This window comes from Cornus florida, unplaced genomic scaffold (assembly GCF_030987335.1).
Source record: "Cornus florida cultivar Cherokee Brave unplaced genomic scaffold, ASM3098733v1 CherokeeBrave_3.0.0_Hap2_Chr11, whole genome shotgun sequence".
NCBI lineage: Eukaryota > Viridiplantae > Streptophyta > Magnoliopsida > Cornales > Cornaceae > Cornus > Cornus florida.
The window spans coordinates 48,230,899-48,241,155 of NW_026775581.1; positions in this window are offsets into that span (position 1 = coordinate 48,230,899).

Genomic DNA, 10,257 nt, shown 5'->3' on the forward strand with positions numbered 1-10,257 from the left:
GCGATCTCAAGACCACACTAGTGGCTCCGCCAATCTCAACCGTACCTACCACAAATAAGTGATAAGCGCTGAAAAGTGCGCATTTAAACCTTTTAATCTTGAATGTTTTAGTACCTTATTTTATCTTATTTTCCCGTTTTAGTACTAATTTATGTTTCTGTCTATTTTAGGTCAATAAAGTTAAAATGGGCTAAAAATGGTTTCTTACAACCTTTTTGTAGTTAAACTAAGTCTTGGAGAGAATCTGGAGCAAAAGGAGGCTAAAATTGAAAACTGCCAAGTTGGATCGATCGAACCTTGATCGATCACACCATAACTCTAATTGACCACACCATACCTTTAATCGATCACACTATCGGTTGATAGATTGAACTGTTCACAGAAGTTATAAAAAAATAGATCTAAAGCTCATTTGAAACCAACTCGGGCTATGCTTGAAAGGGGAAATCCTAGGGTCAAGTTCACACATTTTTGGGCTCTAAAAGCCTTGTATATAAGAGGGATTGAACCATTTTTGTAGAGAGATTCATATTTTTACATTGTAATTTATATATTTTCATTAGTTTCTCTCTAGAAAGTTAGAGATTAAGGTTAGAAGAAAAGAGGGAAGTGGAGGCACATCTCTAGAACACATCTCTAGATCCACTTACTCTCTATCTTTAGAGCTTCAAAGAAGAAGAAGAAAAGGAGAAAGAAGAAGATGGAGCCATGTTTGGAGCTTGCTCTTGAGGGTTTCATGACCATATGCACCTCCTCCATGATTGGCTAGATCTACACTTAGGGCTTGGATGAGCCCTAAGTCTTGTGTAATCTAAACCCTTGTATTTCTATTTTTGGGGATTTATATATATTGTTGTGATTAGTGGTTAGCCTTGTGATTGTTGATTTAAATCTTCCATATGATTCGCTATTTTAATTACAAGTTGTCTTATGTGTGATTATTTAAAAATTGATCTCTATACTAGATTCTTTATGTTAGTTACATGTTTATGTGTAATTAAGTAAGCATTTAGTGATGGCTAAGCATGGTTTTCATTGAATGGGTTTGTCAATTAATTTAATGGATTATACTTATACTTGATGGGTTATTCTACAATTTAATTCATATTTGTAGGTAGGTAGACAATCTATTCTTGATTTGATTCACACTTATTATTGTAGATTCCATGACTCTCTAGATTGATGTGTGCTCTCATTAGACCCATTTGTTTACTAATTGATGGATTATGCCTTTGTCTTGGTGGGTTGTTCTACATTTAGTTTACTTGTTGGTTAGGTAGACAATTCACTCTTGCATTAGATAGTTCACACTTTTACATGAAAATTGTGTTTATGTTTGTGGCCACATCTAGATTGCAATAATATATTCCCCATTAATAGAAAGCAAGTGGTTAATTATATGAGCTTACTGGTGATTCCAACACCCTAAGACCTCTCTTCATATCTCTTAAATCTCTATCTCTCACTAGTTAACTTTAATTGCATTTTAATTTAATTATTTTCTAAAGTAATCAACCAATCCAACCCTCATTTGTAATCTTTTGATACACTAGAGTCGAAGTTAAATTCAAACACGTATAATCCCTGTAGACGATCCCTACTCGCTATACTTCATTAGTTGTAGTAGTGGTTTTATAACTGTAAATTTGACTAGAAAGGCTTCCGAAACCACATTCATATTTTGTCCTTGCAAAGCGACCTCTCGCATTAAAAAGTCCATTTTCTAAACACATAGGAAAGGGCTAGTCAAATTTTGGTACCGTTGCCGGGGATTAACGATTTTGTTAGAATTAAACTAGACAATAGGTTCATTGGATTGTTTCTCTTTTTATTTTATTTTCCATTGTATATTCATTTCTCATTCTTGATATTATTTGTCAATTAGGTACTTGATTACAAGAAAGGCAAACTTTGGAACTTGAAGTAATCATTCGAGCTTAAAGTTAACATTAGAATTTCAAGTTGCTTAAGGACCTTTGTGAGCAATTCTTGAATCTCTTGTATTTTAATTGTGCACTTCTTTGCATGCTTGTGATAGCCCTTTTTGAGTCTCATTATATTGCTTAAATATTTGTTCAGGCATCGACCCGTGTGGAGGCCATTATTTGTTGCATTTGGATTTTGAATGTGGATAGAGCCACTATTTGATCCAAGTTTGGAGGAAAATTACTTCCCCTCACCTTATATCCCTCCACCATATTTTGATCCTTATGAGGTTGAGTCCAATTCATTTCAACATGCATCATCTTTTTATGGACTTGAATATTCTCATTATCCTCCTTGTGACTATTACCTTCCCCCACCATTTTATAAAGAACCACCTCCATCACCTTATTCACTCGAGTTTCAAGAAAAAGTGTTGGCTCTACTTGATGGGCTTAATTCATAAACTCAAGATATTAATTCACATTCTCAAATCCTAGCCAAGTTAGAAGCCCAAGTTGAGCAAATTGCAAGTACTTTTTCTCGTCAAGAGGAGGAGGAAGAGGCAAATAAAAAAATGGCAAGAACTTCAATGTATATAGATGAGCATGATGAGAGTGAAGACGAAGAAGTAGCAAGTGAGCTAATGCCTAGCACTCTATCATGTATAGAGGAGGAAGTTGCAAGTAAATTAGTGGCTAATCTAGTAAAGCATAACATGATTAATGAGGAATTTCCTTGTTTTGATCATGCTTTTATCCCGGCCATTGCTACTCTAGAGAGTGAGGAGACGGTGACCACTATAGAGGTAGGAGATGAGGAGGAGGAACTTGTTGAAGAGAACCTTCCTTCTACTATCTCCAAAGACCCTCTTGAGACATGTCTTTTCGAAATATATAAAAATTATGGTTTTAACCTTGAAAGCTCCAAAAATGAAGTGAACTCTCTAATGGACTCTTTAGCTAACTTGGAAAGTGAGGAGATGGTGATCATTAAGGAAAAGAAAGGAAATAAAGAGAGTGCAATTCCTATTAATCCAATTGAGTCTTTAAAAGACTTTGCCTTGCCAAGTGCAAGGCTGCTCATCATTGATTTTATTTTCAAGACCGTAGATGAAAGGAAACAAATTGCATCTTTTATAATTTCTTTTCAAGACATTCTTTTGAAGGATGTTTATATTGTTGTAAGTGAGGCATCAAATGAGAAAATGGAAAAGAGGATCAATAAGGATGTTTCATATCCGATTTTTGATACGTTCAACTAGTGAGTCGAACCAACGTCTTGCTAAAGACATTAAACATTAACATTCATAGAGTTTTCAACTTTATTCCTCTCCCATTTCTTTTTGTCTTTCACTTCTTGCGGCATCTACATATGTTCTATTGAGCTTCGTTGAAGATTTCATGTATGTTAGGCATAAACACTAGTTTTTCGTAGAGTTTCAAAACTCTATTCCTCCCGTATTTCTTTTTATTTTTTGTTCTTATATACATTCTTCCATCCATTTTTCAATCTCCATTCTTGTTACCATCACTTGGGCTTAGCATAAGATTTTTTGCACTTTCAGCTCAAAATTAGGCATTTAGTGCGAGTTCAATCGATCACAAGTGCACCCTAGATTGATCAAACCACTCTACAGTCAATTCTCTGCAGATTTCAGGTCTCTGTCCATCGTTCAAACTTTCTGTTTGATCGTTCCAAGTGCACTTCGATCGATCCGATTGTTCCTATGATCGATTTCACTTCCATACTTAGAAAAATTTTAAAGCTCTGCAATAATCTATCCAAGTCAGGATCGATCCAATTCAGGATCGATCATAGTTTTGCCCCTTTAACTTTTTCTTCTTTCTATTTTTATTTTACTCTATTTTTATTTTCTTTTACTTTTGTCATTTTCTTTTATTTTATTTAGTTACTTTTTTCTTGTTAAAAAAAAAAATGTTGGATCGATTGAACCTAATGTCGGATCGATCGGAGGTTTTGAAAATTTCAGAACCACAAAATGCATGCTCTCGGTCTCATCGTTTGAATTTTTCTATGATCGATCCAATAGTTCCCTAATCGATCTAAGTTTTCTATGATCGACCCAATCTTTAAAAAAAAAAAAATGAAAATAAAAATAATAAAAAAAATTTCTTTGCATTCTTTATTTTCTTACATTTTTACTTCTTGTATTTTTATTTTATTTACTTTTTATTTTTATTTATGTCCATACATGTTGTGTGTTTAAAAAAAAAAAGGTGACGGTTTTTCAAAATAGCATTCCGTCTTGCTAGAGACGTTAAACTTAGTACCCACATGACACATTGTGTCTTTTATCTCTTGTATAGTCCATGTTCATTTTCATTTTTTTATTTCTTTATTTTTCTTGCATGTTGTTTCATTGTACATACTTTCATAAAAATATATATATATAAAAAAATTTCACCTTTGTACCCTTTTGTGTAGTCATGCATACTTTATAATTTATTTTGGGTTTGATCTCACATCACTTTTTCATCTTGTGCTATATTGGCTTCGAATGCTTGATTTACTTTTCTCATCCCATTTGATATTAGATGTGAGTTTGTTAGTATGGTTATTCAAATAGGTTGTTGATTCTAAGTTTGGAGGTGCACTTTTTTCCAATGAATCACTACCGGGCTTCATGTCTTTGCCACCACGGTATATTATTTCCGTCTTTTTCATTCTTCTCAATTCATATTGAGGACAATGTGCGATTTAAGTTTGGGGGTGAGGTGTCTTTGTCTTTGTTGCATTCTACTTAAAATTGAGCTTTAAATGCATAATTGAGGTTGGAGATCCATGTTAGCTATGATTTTGATCTTTTAAGGACTATATTGCTTAGAATTTAAACATTGTTTAACTTGATTATCCAATACTCCTTGTATGCCTTGTGGATGCCAATTAAGAGTAAATTTTTCGAAAGATTAATATCTTGCTTGCACTTGTGGTCCACATCATCCTGATTTTGTGATTGTTTTGAGATTCACTCTAGGATTTTACATTGGCACAAGGGCACATTAGCATTCATTTATGGTGTACGTGCTTTGTTGACTATTGATTTGGTTATATCCCAATTGAGCTAGTAGTGCATTGAAAGCTTTCATTCTTGATAAAGGTGGGTAACAACCCCTTTTCACTAAGTAGCCGGGATTTTAACTTCATCAAGCACGGAATTTCTCATGCCGAAAGGTAGACGGCCTAAATTCTAGGTTAATAATTTGATCTACAAAAAAAATAATAATAAATAAATAAAATAATTATTGCAAAAGCAAATGAAAAAAAAAAAAAAGTGAGGACTTCTCCCAAAAGTTGAGAAGTGAGAAATGATTAAATAGAGGTTGTTTTGATTTGTAACCTAGTTGATTTGAGCTTTTAAGTCCATAGGGGTGTTTCAACACCTAATGCCCTAAAGCCGTCCGGTTTCGGAGTTATTAACCTAACACTCGACCTCATGAATTGCTAAAAAGTTTAATAGATCAACACATTGCACTATGCTTCTATCTTTGATCCTTAGGGAAAAAAAAAATCGAGTGAAAAGAATAAGTGCACCTATATGAATAAAGCTTTAATAAAAGGTCAATTCTTTGTCTTGATGATCGGTACTAGATTTGTGTGCTAGCTTGAGGCCGATTATGATCATTTCTTTAGTTGGCTTAGATAGTAGCATATTTGATGCCGGTTCACTTAAGAAGGATTTTAGAGTTGTTTTAATTTGCATGATCATTGTCTTGATCTGTGAAAGACCATACTTACTTACTTGGTGTTAAAATTTTGGGAGATTGCTTGGAAATGGTTGAATAATTGCATATTTAAGGTAGTTTTCTCCCGATGCTTGTTAGGAATATTGGTGCCTCTTTAGTAAGAAAGAGCTTATATTTGTGGGTATCATTTCTGGAAACCCTCACGAGACTTCACTCGTCCACTAGGCGTAACCTAAGGGTTTAAAAGGCTTGTTATATGTGCTAAATGCAATCGTGTTCCCTACGAAAGTGGCATTATCCTTTATTGATTTTTAGTTTACAGTTGTTTAGTTATTCATTTCATTCCTTTACTTTGTAGTTCATTACTAAGGACTAGCAATATTTAAGTTTGGGGGTGTGATAAGCGCTAAAAAATGCGCATTTAAACCCCTTAATCTTGAATGTTCTAGGACCTTATTATATCTTATTTTCCCGTTTTAGTACTAATTTATGTTTTTGTCTATTTTAGGTCAATAAAGTTAAAACGGGCTAAAAATGGTTTTTTATAACCTTTTTGGAGTCAAACTAAGTCTTGGTGAGAATCTGGAGCAAAAGGAAGCTGATGTGACAACTGCCAAGTTGGATCAATCGAAGCCAAGTTAAATCGATCGAACCCTGATCGATCACACCATACCTCTGATCGATCACACTATTGGTTGGATAGATCGAACTGTTCACAAAGGTTATAAAAAGCAGATCTAAAGCTCATTTGAAACCAACATGGGCTGTGCTTGAAAGGGGAGATCCTAGGACCGAGTTCTCACATTTTTGGGCTCTAAAAGCCATGTATATAAGAGGCATTGAACCATTCTTGTAGAGAGATTCATATTTTTACATTGTAATTTCTATATTTTCATTAGTTTTTCTCTCTAGAAAGTTAGAGATTAGGGTTAGAAGAAAAAAGGGAAGTGGAGGCACATCTCAAGAACACGTCTCCAGATCCATATACTCTCTACCTCTAGAGCTTCAAAGAAGAAGAAGAGGAGGAGAAAAAAGAAGATGGAGCCAACGTTTGGAGCTTGCCCTTGAGGGTTTCATGACCACATCCACCTCCTCCATAATTAGCCAGATCTACCCTTAGGACTTGGATGAGCCCTAAGTCATGTGTAATCTAAACCCTTGTATTTCTATTTTTGGGGATTTATATATATTATTGTGAGTAGTGGTTAGCCTTGTGATTATTGATTTAAATCTTCCATATGATTCTCTATTTTAATTACAAGTTGTCTTATGTGTGATTATTTAGAAATTGATCTCTACACTAGATTCTCTATGTTGGTTACATGTCTATGTGTGATTAATTAAGTATTTAGTGATGGCTAAGCATAGTTTTCATTGGATGGGTTTGTCAATTAATTTAATGGATTATACCTATGCTTGATGGGTTGTTCTACAATTTAATTCATGTTTGTTGGTAGGTAGACAATCTATTCTTGATTTGATACTTCACATTTATTATTGCAAATTCCATGATTCTCTAGATTGATGTGTGCTCTCATTAGACCGATTTGTTAACTAATTGATGGATTATGCCTTTGTCTTGGTCGGTTGTTCTACACTTAGTTTACTTGTTGGTTAGGTAGATAATTCACTCTTGCATTAGATAGTTCATACTTTTACATGCAAATTATGTTTATGTTTGTGGCCACATCTAGATTGCAATAATGTATTCCACATTAATGTAAAGCAAGTGGTTAATTAAATGAGCTTAGTGGTGATTCTAACACCCTAAAACCTCTCTTCATATCTCTTAAATCCCTATCTCTCACTAGTTTACTTTAATTACATGTTTATTTAATTATTTTCTAGAGTAATCAACCAACCCAACCCTCCTTTATAATCTTTTGATACGCGAGTGTTAAAGTTAAATTTCAACACGTATAATCCCTACGGACGATCCCTACTCGCTATATTTCATTAGTTGTAGTAGTGGTTTTATAAATGTAAATTTGACTAAAAAGGCTTGCGAAACCACATTCATATTTTGACCTTGCGAAGCGACCTCTTGTATTAAAAAGTCCATTTTCTAAACACATAAGAAGGGGCTCGTCAACAGGTTCAAAGAAAACCGTCACACCAAATCATGGTCCCAAGTCTAGTCACCAATCCCCAAAACATTAGATCTGTCGCAAGATCTTGTGCAGCAACCCCGACTCACATGGTCATAAGACCCCATACACCAACACATGAAACTTAGACATAATACTGAACACAGTACTATGCAACATACACTCATTCTAACGTCGTACCCCAAGTACCACATTATAAAAGTAACGAGAAGGTTAAAATGACAACACATCAAATAGCTCAATCTGCGAGCTAGGGTTCCTGCACCAGTTGTTCGATAAGAACCAGAACTCGTATGAACTTTGGAGCAATTAAACCCACCACTATACCTAGGCCACAACCAATACAATGAACAACACTGTAGCAAATACCCAACCATATTAGTGACTATAACATGTTCGTCCATCAATAACATTAATACACATCTAGACACATGAGTGTCTACCATCATGTAAAAATTAACATCATGCTTACTGTTAATCATCATCTTCCCATGCATAACATGCTTGCATAAACCATACTCAACTACTTGCCATTTTATCACATATAACATGCTTTCATTACAATAAACAGTTTAGCAACCAGCCACATAGTCCATCAAACATGTTTTAGAAAATTAATTACTTTATTAATCACATAACATGCTCATACATAATCACATAGCAATTTAACTTGCTTTCAAACTCAAGAAACAATAAACACATAAGCATGCAATGCAATCAAATCAAACTCCAATCCCATCTAGATCAACCCTACCCATCGTCCTTAGGTTTTTGAACCTAAAACTCTGATATTAAAGCTATAACGACCCAAAAACGAGGATCCGGATCATTAGTCGGGCCTTACCCGAACCCGAGGCATGCAAGGGTACTATGGTCATTTCACGTCATTACAATAGTCATAGAGTCCATAAGGGAATAATGGTCATTTACCGTGGTCAAATAATGGAATAAAATCTAAAAGGGCAAGATAGTCATTTAGTATATTCAATTATAGTTGGAGACCCAAAGAGGGTAAAATAGTCATTTACTAAGGTATTTAGTGCTTTTAATAAAGCCTATGGGTAATTAGGTAATTATAATGAGGTTTCGGGTCAAAGTTTGAATACTAATTCAACTAACCAGTTACATAAAATTATATAACCGGTTAGACGATCGAGTCTAGTGAACATGCCTATTGCCAAGGCCAACTAACTGGGCATATGGAATCATCTAACTAGTTACTTACTTGGGCAATGAGTGTGCAAATCTAAAAAAATATCCCCTTAGACCAAGTAATCAGTTACATGGGATCATCTAACCTGTTACTTGGCTTACGCTAAAAAAAGTGAATTTTAGAGTTTTCCCAAAATCATTCATAACCACTTCCCAACACAGTCTAACATGGTAAATGAACCATATAGAAAATCAATCACATAATTTCACCAAGAAACATTATACATCAAATAAAGTATTTATACATTATTTGAAGATCAAAACATACTTGTTCATCATACACAAATCCACAAGAATTTAGTTACAAAATAAGGCGATTATGGCCACGATTACATAAATTTACAAAATGGTAATCCTATTTACTTTTAAGTCTATGCATACACTTCTCTTTCCGTATCATCTCCGAACACCTGAAAATGTTTAAAATAAGGGTGAGCTTAACAGATCAGTAGAGAATGCCTAAAACATTAGCTTTGGACTCCCTTGAGTTGAACACGCAAGGAATGAGGAAAGGGAAGTCAGAATCTTATATGGGGATATCAATAACCACAATCTGCATAACCTATTGTTAACATCATTCTTCACTAACTAAACCATGCATATGAACGCAACCATGACATGAATGTGATACAATCCCGGCACTAGTCCCAATCTAACCCAACTCACATCAAAAATTATTAATCGGCTTTACCGAGGTGAGATTGATTAGCTATCCCTGACTCCAAATCCGGCAGCATTCGAGGCTTAGTAATCAATGTTATACGTTCAAATCTAGAACGCGCTCCCTCTATGTCGAGTTAACCGGTTTCTTTCACAAAACCATTTGCACAAAAATTTTCCCTTTTCACATCAAAACCTTTTTTCTTTCCATAAGACTTTCTAACTCAATTTTATAAAATAATTTCACCCCAATTCCCCTACCATGCCCATACATGAATGAAATCATGCATAAATTAAAATCATGCATGAATGAAATCAACCTTTTCATACTTTACAATTCTACTCAATTAGTAAAGCATGTTCATCATCAACATCACATCATTATCCTCATCTACACACTTTCATGATAGCAAGTCATACACATAATTATGCTTTAAACAATCTTGCAATCAAGTATACATATACATACAACCATCATCATCATTAAACATGCTTGCTTCACATAAACACATAGGCAACATTTCTGTTACAAGATTTATCCTCCTAGATATGCTTAGCAAGAGAACTCAAATAAAGAAAAAGCTTAATGGTTTAGACACCCCTACGTCAAGAAAGCAACCCAAGGCTCCAAAAACCCCAAATTGAAG